The 12,356-nt window shown below is 35.8% G+C and overlaps 1 pseudogene; it reads left to right on the top strand.

Annotated features, from left to right (window-relative positions):
- Window positions 1-8,978: 8,978 nt before the first annotated feature.
- Window positions 8,979-10,709, top strand: LOC148931783 (uncharacterized; annotated as a pseudogene).
- The last annotated feature ends 1,647 nt before the right edge of the window (window positions 10,710-12,356 follow it).

Genomic DNA, 12,356 nt, shown 5'->3' with positions numbered 1-12,356 from the left:
TTTTATTTCTTCATTATATTTTTTTTTCGTAGCAGATATGTTGTAGATTGTTGCTACTGGATGTTATTCTACATCATTCATTTTCATCACATCAAATTTAATTAATTTCTGATCAATCCTCTAAATTTGAAAAATACTCAATTACTATACCATAGTGATTTTGATGAAAAAAATTAGTGTGCTACGTATCTGAACTTATTGACATAACATATACACGTGTACAAAAAGATGTTATTAACTAGGTGTAGTGTATTAAACAACGTCGTTTAAGTAGCCCAATATTTTATACATATTATTTTCCGTCCACCACTGTCATACATAAATTCTCCCAACTATGAGATTATAAGGCAATTGTGGAAAATGTCAAAATTATGATATAGTAATTGACAATTTTTGAAAAATTGTGGGATTGACTATAAATTGACCAAACTTAGTGATAATGCTGCTACTTAGCTCTAAATAAAAACTGGTTTTGCATCGTTAAATTGTGTCATTAACTGACTCTGAAAGAATTTCATTCAAACTGGTATCTTTCTGTTTATGCATGAAATTTAGGAAGGCCACACAATCGATTAATGTTGACTCGATCGGTGAAAATTTTCATAAAGAAATATTTATTGGTGCAGTTTTGGAGTATCCATTTCCCTTTTAATTATAGAAATTTTTGAATTAAGTGAACAGATTTAAAGCTACGTTTTTAATTCTTTTTGCCTAGCTAGTTTGAACACATGACCAATTCCACATGTAGTCTCAGCATGAATTGAATGTTTTAAACTTTTAATTTATAGTCAAGCTCCCAAGTCCCAAAAATAGCACAAAGCTAAACATAAAAAATTATATGTAGACTTTAATATTTATTTATTATCATGTCAAATATTTCCTATATATATATGTGGCTTTATCAAACACAGTTTTGTACGCTCTAAGTAAAATGCATTTCTTGTTGAAACTTTTAGTGCTTATGCATCTACTAATATTCTCACAATGTATCAGGCATCCGTTCTCTACTAATGATCTAAGTGCACCGGCCTCACCACCACCTCCTTTGAAAGTTTCGATGCAGTCAGTAATTGGACCGGAATCGGATGCACCACCTAAGCTGCCTCCACCGTCTTGTAAACCAAGGTGTACATAATTAATTAATTTGGTAAATGTGAAGAAGACGAAGGTGTTGCACTCACTGTATCTCGGCCGAGTGAGTGTACGCGCGTCTCTTTAGCAATAATAATATAGTGGTCGAATCTTTTGTTTTTATTGGCTCGAGCGTGTAATAAGCTCCTTCATGTGTTTTTCTTTGTTTGGTTCTTTTCCCGTGTCGTAGTAGCGAACCAAACCGGGGCTCTTGTTCTCATAAAAGGCATGTATGATGAATGAGAAGTTTTCCCCTAGCCCTAAAATTAATGATATTAGGAAACCATGTAATTTTTTTCTGCTTTGGGTACATCTGTTTGACTTGGTGTAATAGAAAGATTATTACTATAATTTATAGTTAACTAAACTAGAAATTTAAATACGTTGGTGCTAATTTAAAAAAAAATAAATACTCAATTGTTCAATTTACATGTAACATCATTAGAAAAATTGTAACCGATCATCATTTTCTCGTGTCCAAAACACACAAAAAATAAATACTGGTCAATCAAATTTCTTCCATTTTTGGCGAGTTTTCATTACTACTATTTGTTAACCTAATCAGATGAATTTTCATTGAAGATCCAAGTTTTCACATTTGCAAGTAAAATCGTGGTGCAACATAGGACTGGGCTGTAATATAAAAGGGCCCTAAGGATTAAGCTTTGGGCTGTAAGTAGGAGTAATAAATATAAAGTAGGAAAAGGCCCAAACGGTGAAGCCCAATAGAATGGTGAAGGCCCAAATGGCTGTAAATAATAAATATAAAGTGGGAAAAGACCCAAATGATTCAGCTTTAGGCTCTCTCTTGCATTTCCTCTTAAAATGGGCTATAATTTGTACTCCCTCCGTCCCATTGTATATGCAACATTTGGTTTTCGGCTGAAAATTTTATATAGTGTAGTTTTGTGAGTTAATGAAGAGAGAGTAAAGTAAGAGAGAAGAAAAAGTAGAGAGAGTGTTGTTTCTATTTTTAGAAATGTTTCATTTTTAATGGACAAATAAAAAATAAAAACGTTTCATTTCTAATAGGACAGATGGAGCAATATTTATGGGTTGTAGTAGAATAGTTGGCAGCACAAAATTGTGAGAATCTTAAAGTTACGGGTCAAATCTCGTGATTTACTGTGAGACTTTCAATTTTAATCTGCAAACCCAGTCGAGTAGGATTAGTTTGATTCCGTCAAAGGTGTGCTCGGAACACCTGCGATAAAAAAATGTTGTAGTTGATTTTATATAACTAAAATGTATCATTATTTTTTTTGTTTCAATTTTTGAACTAATCTTTTTTTCAAAAGATTGCTTTTCCACATATTCCATTTTTCAATTTGAATTTTTAGTTTATAATCACCTTTAAACATGTGAATACTTTTTTCACATATCGACTATAAGTGTTCGCATGAAAGTAATGCAGGAAGCAACATTGAAAGGCGTTTATGATGAATATAATCAAAATAGCAAACAAGCATTGCAAATTAATTTCCTGAAAATCATAAATAGTGCATGGTGTATGTTAGCAAGTTTCGTTGTAAATTCTTGTTCTTTTCCTTCTTAATTTTGCCTTTTATACGTAAAAATATAAAGGAATTTATGATGAATATTGTAGTAATTTATAGCGCACTCAAAATAGCAAAATCATTGCAAATTAATTTCCTAGAAATCGTAAATAGTGCATGGTAGTATATGTTATTGAAAAGTAAGTTGAATTTCGTTGTAAATTCCTGAAATTTTCCTTTTTAAAATTTTCGTTGTAAATTTCTTGTTCTTTTCCTTCTTAAAATCGCGTTATTTCACAGTGGCAATAGAACAGAGAGGGGGCGCACTTCGCAAGGAGATACTCTAATTTATTACTCATTTTTAAATATAAAATTTATAATTATTTTATAATATAAAATATAATTACATATAATGTCATTAAGATGGTTGAGATCATATTATGAATAATTATACGAAATTGGAGGTTGGTATGGGTCGGCATAAATTATACTACCTACGTCCACGAAAAGCCGTCTTTATAATAAACGACATGAATTTTAATAAAAATTAGTAAAATAAGAAAGAGATTGAGAGAAAAATTCGTTCAAATATTGATAATAGAGAGTTACTTATTTTGATTGGTTGGATCAAAATATAAAAATAAGATTATTTTTAATTGACCATAATCTATTAAGTGAAGAAATAAATTAAAATTTATATATTTCTGAGTTTTCGACACCATTTTATTGTATCACGCGGAGCTTATGAATTACACTTTCCTTCGACTTTCTTTATCAGTCAATACCATGTCAACATAACCGTGTTAGTATTTGAAATTTTCATTACATTTTCTTGCCGAGGCAACTAAATTTAACATTAAAAATAGCAAATTCTTCCATAAATTAAAAATAATAAATAATAATAAAACACCTCTATATAAAGCACACTATCCCACTCCTCAAATTCACAAATTCAGATATCACTTCTCCATAAACTCATACTGCAGCCTTCTCTCAAATTCCCAATTCAGAGTTCACTTAAACTTTGTAGGAATTTTTATCCTCATTCTCTGTTTATCACTTCAACTTTGTCCTAAATATTCATTTTAGATTTATTTTTTCATGCAAAATTGTAGTACTATAATTTTCTATAAATATATATCTTGCTGAACACTTGTTTTGTTCTATAAATGCAGGGCAATTGATACTGAGAAATTGCAATGACTCCGTTTTCGAAATTATTGTTGGTGACTATGTTTATGAATCTAGTGATTCTCTCACAATGTTTGAGAGATCCAATCTCTGCCAATGGAGGAGTTCCTATCTCGGATCAAAGGAAGCCATTATTTTCTCAAACCAATGACGATTATCCAACAGCACCGGTGCAGCCGACTCCTCTGCCACCGGCTTCAAGAGTAAAGAACCGTTCGATGCAGACAGTGTATGAACCGCAATCGGATCCACCACCTAAGCCAATATCTAAATCTTGTAAACCAAGTTGTAAGTAGTCAGTTGTAAACTAGGTACTCCCTCCTCCGTCCCTCTGTAGTAGAGACGTTTCATTTTGAGCACTCGTTTTAGAAAAATTATAATAAATAGTTAAGTGGAGAGAAAATAAAGTAAAAAAGAGAATAATATAGTTAAGAGTCTTCTCTATATTATTTTTTCTCTTATTTTACATTTTTTCTATTTTAATTATTTATTATAATTTTTCTAAAACGAGTGCTGAAAATGAAACGCCTCTACTACAGAAGGACGGAACAGAGAAAGTACTGTTTATTAGTTATTACTTATTTAAATTAATGTAATCGAGTCGAACATAATATAAGCTTATTATATTCTAATTGTTCTGTTCTCGGATCGTAAAAAGAGATTTATGGGTTTTCTAACTGTTCTTTCCCGAATCAAAAAAATCACATGGTTAAGCTCTTGAACTCAGGAATCATAATTAATGCAAGAATTTAAAGAGCAAAACTCATGAATTTTTCTTCCAAAATTCACGAATTTATATCACAAAATAGATCATTAACAACTACTACTAATTTATGAATTCACATATGGACTTATTAGAATAGAGATATAAGGTCTACCAAATACATGAAAAGGTTTATTTACGAGACAAGCGAGATATTTTATAATTTTATAATTTATCATTCAAATTGTAACGAATATAGAACAATTTTTGATATTGATCACGAGTCATCGGACATTGGCTGCGAGTTCCTTGGACCTTGAGATAGTAACTTGTGAGCATCTTCGTGGTTGGCTGCACACCCGACCCGAGGCTTCAACAGGGGAGACGCGAGGAGGCCGTTGTGTACGAGTATCTGGCTGGAAACAACGCCAAACCATGCCGTGATTGTACATATAGATTTATACACACAATTATATCCCTTCTTTGCTTGAATTTTATGCTTTTGGTATGGACTATGGAGATGCTGCTGAGACTATATGTATGAGGAATATTTTTTCTAGTAAAAACATGCAAATTCTTTTTTTTTTGCGATTTTATTTCTTCATTATATTTTTTTTCCTAGCAGATATGTTGTAGTAGATTGTTGCTACTGGATGTTATTCTACACCGTTCATTTTTATCACATCAATATGTATAAAATAGCATATGGCCAAAATAATCACCAAATTTAATTAATTTCTGATCAATCCTCTAAATTTAAAAAATACTCAATTATATCACAATTATTTTGATATTTTCTTGTTTTTCCTATGGAATTTTTTTTTTAGCGTGCTACGCATCTGAACTTATTGACATTATAACATATACACGTGTACAAAATAAAGATATGATTAACTAGGCATCTGAACTTATTGACATTATAACATATACACGTGTACAAAATAAAGATATGATTAACTAGGTGTATTAAACGATATCGTTTAAGTAGCTAGTCTAATATTTTGTCAGTATAGTATTTTCCGTCCACCGCGTCATACACAAATTCTCCCAAATATGAGATTATAAGACAATTGTGAAAAATGTTAAAATTATGATATAATCGACCATTTTTCGAAAATTGTTTGACTGACTATAAATTGACCAAAGTTATAAATGCTGCTATCTGCTCTAAATAAAATATGGTTTTGCATTGTTAATTGTGTCATTAACTGACTTTGAAAGAATTTCATTCAAATTATTATCTTTCTAGTATGTTTACCTTTTTTTTTAATCTTTTTTGTTTGTTTGTGCTTGAAATTTAAGAAAAAGGAAGGAAACACAATCGATTTATGTTGACTCGCTGAAAGTTTTCATTAAGAAGTATTTATTGATTGTAGGTGGGAGTATCCATTTCCCTTTTATAGAAATTTTTGAATAAAGTAAACAGATTTAGAGCTGCATACTTTATTCATTTTGCCTTATCTAGTATGAACACATGACCAATTCCATATGTAGTTTCAGAATTAATTGAATGTTTTAATTGAAGTAGTACAATTTTTTCTAGTCAATTCTTGTTCTTTTCTTCTTAAACATATAAATATCTATATATACTTTTATTATTTACCTTATTTTCTGTCTATATATTGGCTTTCTCCAACACAGTTTTGTACACTCTTAGTTGCAATGGCGGATCTACCTTATGGGATGGTGGGGCATTTGCCCCTCCTCATATTGTTCTACACATATATATTATTAAATTCTCTCAGTTCTGTCCCACATCGACTTGGTGATGATTGATAAACTCGTAGTTTAGCAAGTGCGTAGGATGTTTGAAAGTGCATAATTGAGTATTTTGTAGCACTTTACCTGAGTTTTCATCTATGATCCCTTATTTTAGTGTTTTGATGAGTTTGTCGAGTTTTTGTAGTCACAACAGGTGGAAACGGACGAAACTAGTACCAAAGCAGGAGGTCGGGCGTTTTACTACACTGGTCGGGCGTTTTTATACTCCAGCCCGAGCGTATCCTCTGTGACCGGGCGTTTTTCCATGGGAAAACGTCCGGGCCGGGCGTTTTGCACAATCCGCGTGTTAAGAAGAACGCCCGGTCGGGCGTTTTGTTACTCAAAAATCGCCCGGCCGGGCGAATTGCTTGTAACTGCTGAATTTCTTCTATTTTCGCCCCAGGTATAAATAGGACCTAGGGTTCGACTCCAGCACACTTTCCACATGCCCCAAAAGCAGTTTCCATCTTTTGAGAGCAGATTGAAGCGACAAAGAGTCCGATTCATCATCAAGTTTGAAGACGAAGACGATCTGCCCATTCAATTCACCCTTGGGAGTATCTTTATTAGTTTACTATGTTCAAATCTCTTTCTATGGATTTCTCTTGTGAATTTGCTTTGGATATGAGTAGCTAAATCATTTGTAGAGTTTTGGTGAAGACTACAATGAATGCTTTTGATTAATTCAATGACTTTTGATTACCTTTGCTCTTGTGATTTCTTTGTTTCGTTCTTGTGCATTTTCAATTCAATTGCTTAGCTGGGTTTGTTGTCCTAGTTTTGAGTAATCGAGAGATACCCAATTAGGATTGATAAAAGAATGAACAACACCTAGATAATTTGCATTCGAGAGAATGAATTCTAGAGTGAGGGCTTGAGCCTTTTTGTTTTTAAGGAGTTAATTGTGACGTATTAGAAGGAGACTTCAATATTAATAATTAATCAACTGGTTAAGTGCACTCGAGAGAGGGCTTAGTCTAGACTAGCGGCTTTCCTAGTAATCCTAGAGACTTCAAATGGGTAATCGAAGTTGTTGAGTTGTTCACATCGTGTTCGTTGTAGTTGGATCCAAGACTCTATCTCGTTCTCTTACTTGAAACTCGTCTTTTGTTGCATACTTTTGTCTTGTTTATGTTCAATTGTTTTTCAAAATCAAAACCATATCTTCCGGATTTTCTAGATAGTAGTCAAAATTGGTTCGTGGTACTTGAGCTGCACAATTTGTCTTCGTGGATACGATACTCGTACTTGTTTATTGCTACACTAGCCCCGTACACTTGCAGGTATTTCTCGTGTTTAAAATAAATCGAGTCAAGTTTTTGGCGCCGTTATATATATGCGCGAGAAACGCCCGACCGGGCGACCTGCCCGGGCGTTTTGAAGACAATCCGGGCGTTCTCATTGTGGCCGGGCGTTTTTTTGTGCTGGAAATGCCCGGCCGGGCGTTTTGCTTCTTCCACCCGGGCGTTTTTTTCTGCGAATTTTTTTTTTTTTTTTTTTAACCTTGCAACAGAACTCAGAACACGAACCGTTAAAAACACCAAAAACCCAGCTCAAACAAAAGTAGGGAAAAGCTAAAACACACACAAAAGATAAGCTAAAACACACACAAAAGCAATAAATGTACCTACTAGGGGTTGCCTCCCCTATAGCTCAACTTTTTACCTTCGTATGCTCGACGCTCTTCAAATTCCACCTACTCAATCAAGCCAACAACAAAGACTTCGTCTTGTTGCTCCCTAGTATAGAACTTCTTCAAGTTTTGACCATTGGCCTTGAAGGTGGTGCCATCGGGTCCAAAGAGCTCCATCGTTCCATTGCTCATGACTTCCTTAACAGTGAAGGGGCCGGACCACTTAGATTTCAGCTTGCCCGGGAAGAGCCTCAACTTGTGGTTGAAGAGTAGAACGGCGTCTCCCGGGTAGAACTCACGCCTCTCGATCATCTTGTCGTGGTGAGCTTTCATCCTTGCCTTGTAGATGGAGGAATTAACATATGCTTCATTCCTAAACTCATCAAGTAGATTGAGGTGAAGCATCCTCTCCTTGCCGGCTTTAGTGAAGTCCATGTTCAATTGCCTCACCGCCCAATACGATGAGTGCTCCATTTCAACCGGGAGGTGGCACGACTTCCCAAACACCAATTGGTAAGGTGACGTTCCGATGGGAGTCTTATAGGCCGTCCTATACGCCCATAAAGCATCATCAAGCGTGAGTGCCCAATCCTTCCGGTTCGCCTTGACACTCTTTTGAAGAACTTGTTTGATCTCTCTGTTGGCCAACTCAGTTTGGCCATTAGCTTGAGGGTAATACGGAGTTGTCACCCGATGCTTTACTCCATATCTTGCTAACACCGCCTCTAGCCACCTATTGCGAAAGTGGGAACCTCCATCACTAATAATAGCTCGTGGTGCGCCAAATCGCGTAAATCGGTTCGTGGTACTTGAGCTGCACAATTTGTCTTCGTGGATACGATACTCGTACTTGTTTATTGCTACACTAGCCCCGTACACTTGCGGGTATTTCTCGTGTTTAAAATAAATCGACTCAAGTTTTTGGCGCCGTTGCCGGGGACAATTTGTGTTTTTAGCTTAATATCGTGGTAAAGATAGAGATTACTACTCTAGATTTTATTGCTTTAATTTTAATTTTTATTTTCTTTGAGCTCTCAGATTTGTGTTGTCTTTTTCAGGTTGTATGCACACACGCTCTAAGGGTTTACCTTTAGAGCCTATTGATCTTGAGATCGAAGCATCGAACAGAAGGAGAAACGCTTTGAAGAGGCTAAACCAGCGGATCCGAGTTTCTTCTCCGGTCCAGAGACGGTCACCTTCACCAGTTCAAGAACCACCGTCACCTTCTCTATCACCAGTTCACTCTCCTGTCCAGTTTGAGCCACATCCTCCTTTTCTGATGGACGGAGGAAACGGGGGGAACAACAGGAATAACAATCCACCACCTCCTCTAACGAATGCTCAACTTCAAGAGCAACTCGCAGCATTGCAGAGACGGTTAGATCAAGGGCAGAATGGGATACCAGTGCAGAATATGTTTGCCTATAATGGGGTGTCCAATCCAGCAATCGTTAGCAACAACGTGGATGCTAACAACTTTGAGCTCAGGAGGGGGCTCCTTCAGATGGTAGTGAACAATGTTTTTAGAGGCCGATCCACGGAGGATCCTAACAAACACATCACCAAGTTCATCTAGATCTGCAACACGACGAAAATCAATGGAGTACCGGATGAACAGATCAGATTGAGGGCATTTCCTTTCTCTCTAGAGGATGATGCCCGGGATTGGCTGGACAGTTTGGAGCCCAACTCCATCCGTACGTGGGATGCATTGGTGGCCAAATTCTTAGCAAAATACCACCCTCCGAGTGAAGCTTTGAATAGGCAATAAGCGATTCTAGCATTTGAGATGACTCCTCAAGAGAGTATCCGAGGAGCTTGGGAAAGGTTCAAGAGCCTTTTGAAGTGGTGTCCTAATCATGGTTTGAATCCAACCCATCAAGTCCTCGCATTCTACAAGGGGTGCTTGCCTGATGCAAAGAGTGAGCTAAACTGGAGCGCAGGAGGATAACTGATAAAGATTGGTGAGGCGGCAGCGATGGAGGTGATCGAGAGAGTTTCCTCGAATGATGGAACTTGGACTAATGAGAGGATCAAGGTGCACAGAATAGCTTCTGCCTTAGAAGTCAGTCCCGACAGCAGCTTGGCGAATCAATTGGAGCTCATCCATAGGAAGCTGGATCTCATGGGAGTGGGAGCATCGGTGCAAGATAACTTAGAAGGTGTAGAAGATGTCAACTACATACACCAAGGGGGCAACGGATACTATAACAACTCCCGCCCCAATCAAGGGGGTGGAGGTTTCAACCACTTTGGAAATAAGCCACACCCCAATCTCTCCTATGGGAACACCAACAATGTCTTGCAGCCACCTCCGGGGTTTACAGTGTCACAAGGAATGATCAATGAGCCGCAGAAGAGGAGTTTAGAGGACATACTGAATGCCTTCATGACCCAGTCTCAGAAGAATATGGAGCATTCAAACAAGAGGCTCGAGAAGGTAGAGAATGATGTGCACAGCATGGCGACACATATGAAGAACTTAGAGGTACAGATGAGTCAGATCGCTCAGTCTGTGAGCGGCCAGCATAAGCCAGGGCAATTCCCAGGGCAGCCAACAATAAATCCCAAGGATTGCAAGGCGATTCACTTGAGGAGTGGGACGAGTTATGAGGGTCCTTCCATGCCAGAGACTCTATCAAAACCTGCAGCTGAGCCAGAGAAGGAAGTAGTGACTGAAGTAGAAGAGGAGGAACTCGAGACATCATCTCCTGCAGTTCACCCTGTGGTGAACACACTAGTCAAGCCAGCAGAGGTTAGAGTGTTTGTTAACCTATTCACATTCATTTCTTAAACTCCGTGCCGAAAAGTTTCGCCTCAACGATAAGGGAACGAAGGGAGTATTTGTTAACCTATTCACATGAATTTTCATTGAAGATGAAGTTTTTATGCAAGTAAAATCGTGGTGCAACATATGGCTGGGTTGTAATGTAAAGGACTGGACTGTAATATAAGAAAGGGCCCAAATTATTCAGCTTTGGTCTGTAAGAAGGCCCAAGTGGTGAAGCCCAATAAAGTAATAGGTGTCCTCTCTAAATGGGCTGAAATTTGTAATCTGATCCAAATGCTTGCTAGACTCACTGTACCTAAGATGTTTAAAACTTTGGTTGATTTATTAACGGTATTGTAGCACAATTGACGGCGAGAAACTGTAGAGACCTTAAGGTCACGAGTCAAACTCCGCCATTTACTGAAGATTTTCGGCCTTAATCCACAAATCCAATCAAACAGGATTAGTCGGATCTTGCCAAAACCGTATTCGGAACACCCGTGGTAAAAAAAATGGTGGTTGGTTTGTTATATAACTAAAACTTTTCATCATTTTTTTTAAGTTAATCATTTTTTCAAAAGATTGCTTTTTCACATGTTCCATATTTTTCAAATTTTGAATTTTTAGTTAATAATCACGTTTAAACTTGTGAATACTTTTTCACATACTGACTAAGTGTTCGCATGAAATTAGTAATGCAGAAAGCAACATTGAAAGGCTTAATTATATGATGAATACTTAATTTATAGTGTGATCAAAATAGCAAACTTTACCAAAAAAATTAGCAAACAATCATTGTAAATTAATTTCCTAAAAATCATAAATAGTGCATGGTATAAGTTAGCAAGTTATGCTGTAAATTCTTGCTCTTTTCCTTCTTAATTTTGCCTTTTGTATGTAAAATATCGTTGTAATTTATACAATCAAAATAGCAAACAGTCATTGCAAATTAATTTCCTAGAAATCATAAATCGTGCATGGTGGTGTATATATGTTATTGAAAAGTAAGTTGAATTTCATTGTAAATTCTTGCAATTTTACTTTTTAAAAATTTCGTTGTGAATTCTTGTTCTTTACCTTCTTAAAATCGCGTCATTTCACAACAGAGGCGGCGTACTCAATTTCAAAATATAAAAATAATTTAGGATTGGTTGCGATCATATTATAATTGTTTATATGAAATTAGAGACTGGTATAAGGATGGGACAAATTATACTAGCTCCGTCCACGAAAATATATTCTTTATAATAGACGATACAAATTTTAATAGTACAAAATTAGTAAAAGGAGAGACAGAGAGATATATTATTGAAATATTGATAGTAGAATGAACAAATCAAAATGAAAAAAAAAAAGATTTTTGAGAAAACAGGATAGTACTATTAAGTTTCGAAATAAATTTAAATTTATATATTTCGACACCATTTTACTTTATCACGCGGAGCATATGACTTACGATTTCCATCTCCTTTCTTTTGTAATAAGTCAACTCTATGTCAACCTAACCGAGTTATTTGAAATTTTCATTGCATTTAATTTCTTGCTGAAGCTATTAAATTTAACATTAAAAATAGCAAATTCATCCATATAATGAAACACCTCTATATAAATCATAATATCCCACTCCTCAAATTAAAAAATTCAGATATCACTTCTCCATAAACTCAAACT

The sequence above is a fragment of the Salvia hispanica genome, chromosome 2, assembly GCF_029641045.1.
Source record: "Salvia hispanica isolate PSC_SH4W2 chromosome 2, Shi_PSC_v1, whole genome shotgun sequence".
Taxonomy (NCBI): domain Eukaryota; kingdom Viridiplantae; phylum Streptophyta; class Magnoliopsida; order Lamiales; family Lamiaceae; genus Salvia; species Salvia hispanica.
This window is presented reverse-complemented; position numbering and strand designations above follow the sequence as displayed.